This window comes from Gekko japonicus, unplaced genomic scaffold (assembly GCF_001447785.1).
Source record: "Gekko japonicus isolate JY-2015 unplaced genomic scaffold, Gekko_japonicus_V1.1 scaffold1052, whole genome shotgun sequence".
Lineage (NCBI taxonomy): Eukaryota > Metazoa > Chordata > Lepidosauria > Squamata > Gekkonidae > Gekko > Gekko japonicus.
This window is the reverse complement of record NW_015170921.1, coordinates 488,146-490,043: the sequence shown is the minus strand read 5'-3', so window position 1 is coordinate 490,043 and position 1,898 is coordinate 488,146.

The following is a 1,898-nucleotide window of genomic DNA, read 5'->3' as shown; positions in this document are numbered from 1 at the left end:
GGCTATTAGATATATAGATGGCAATGCTCCATTCCCCCACAATTACATAATCAGGTCTCATATTCACTCCTGGCTTGTTTTTTTATATACTTATGCAAACTGACCAGCCTTTTTCTGCTCACCAATTTATATTTAATATAAGGAAATGTTGATATGATATCTAATGATTCTTTATACTGTGATTTGCTTGGTTTGGGACTCTTGTTTTGTTTTGTTTTTATTTGGGAGAGTTCAGCCAACAATGAATACAATCTGGTAACTAAGTCTTCTAAAGCTAGAGTACTTAACTTGAGGACCTAAAGGGGCCCCATCATTCACATAACTATATTCTTAACCTGTGTGTCACATTCTCATGCATTTATTGGTATGGCTCAATGAAAAGAAATCTGAACATAACTGAGAAATCATGGCTACTTCTCGAGTGATCCAAAGTATCTGTGTCAGAATGTTGCAATGATATTTTGATGTCCATCAAATACATTACATGTGAGGTGTAGTTGTCAAGTTGGGCAAAGTCAAACTTGCCACCACCCTGTTGATTAAGGACTTATGGCTTGAGTCATTAGTGTGACATTGACTCTGATATCATCTGGATTATGAATGTGATTACCAAACCTGAGTATGCAATCCTTCCTTTCAAGAGGAGATTAGATTTAGATTTATCCTCTATTAGCAAGAAATCAACCCTGTAAGCCTACAAAGTCCACATCAGCTCTTTCAGCCCACAGTGACAATTGTAAATCCATAGACATAATCTCTCCCATCAACCAGTCAAATGTGAACTAATGTCAGATATGAGAGAACTGAATTTTCAATGAACTTGTTGGTGAGCAATATTCAGTAGAGTAACTTAGCTGACATTGATATAATTTTGTCTTGAAGGTCAAGCCTGATGACCTATCTTCACTATTTGACAAGGTCTTCAATTACTACAAATTTAGCTCCTATTAACAAAAAAACCCCTACCAAGAGGTCTCCCATAAACCCATAAATCCTGCATCAGCTCTTTTAACTAACAACGCCTATTGCAAATCTATTGTGATAAATTCTCACAGTAGTACAAGCTTACAGAGAAACATTTGACTTTAATCTATCATTCCAGGGCTGTTCTTGACCCTCCCTCCAGGGACAATGTGCAGAGAAGATCCTTGCATGTAGGCCACAGTGAAAAGATTCCCAGAAGAAGCTACTTTTAAAGCAGCCAATAGAAAACAGGCTAGAGTTTTCTGCTTAAGAGGAATTTGCCCTTAGGGAATGGCATGAAAACAGCTGCTGAACTAAAGTTTGTAATGGCATTTGGCCAGTTTGTGGTTCATGAAGCAATGTTTGCAAACTGAAGAACCACTACAAATTTCATGAATTTCAATGCAGTATGTAGCAGTTCATGAAGAGCAGAAAGCATGGGTTTAATATCTGCTTTCTGCTCTTCATAAAAAACAGCTGAGCTGCTGGGTTTAAATTAGGGTTGCCAAGTACTTACCTCAATCCAGCGGGGGACACATGCTCCCCGGCCGAAACATTTCTCCTTGTATCGCACCATGCCGTCACCAGGAAATTACACTGGGCGACGCTCTGGCAATGGGGCTGAAAACTCGATGGTACCATCGAGTTTCTGGCCCCATTGCCAGAGCGTTGCCCAGCATCACTTCCTGGCGACGGCATGGTGCAGCACGTCTGTTGTCCCCGCAGGAATGATCCTGCGAAGACGTCATCGTCCCCCGCCGAATCACGGTAAGTACTTGGGAAGCCTGGTTTAAATGGCTGGGACACAATGTGCCCTCTAAGCTCCATAGTATTGTGAGCAAAAATTCTACCTTGTGAGTGAAAAAAAAGCTAGCATTAAAGCTGTGAGCCAGTCTACATTTGACTATTGCATAAATTTGTTTCTTAGAAGATTA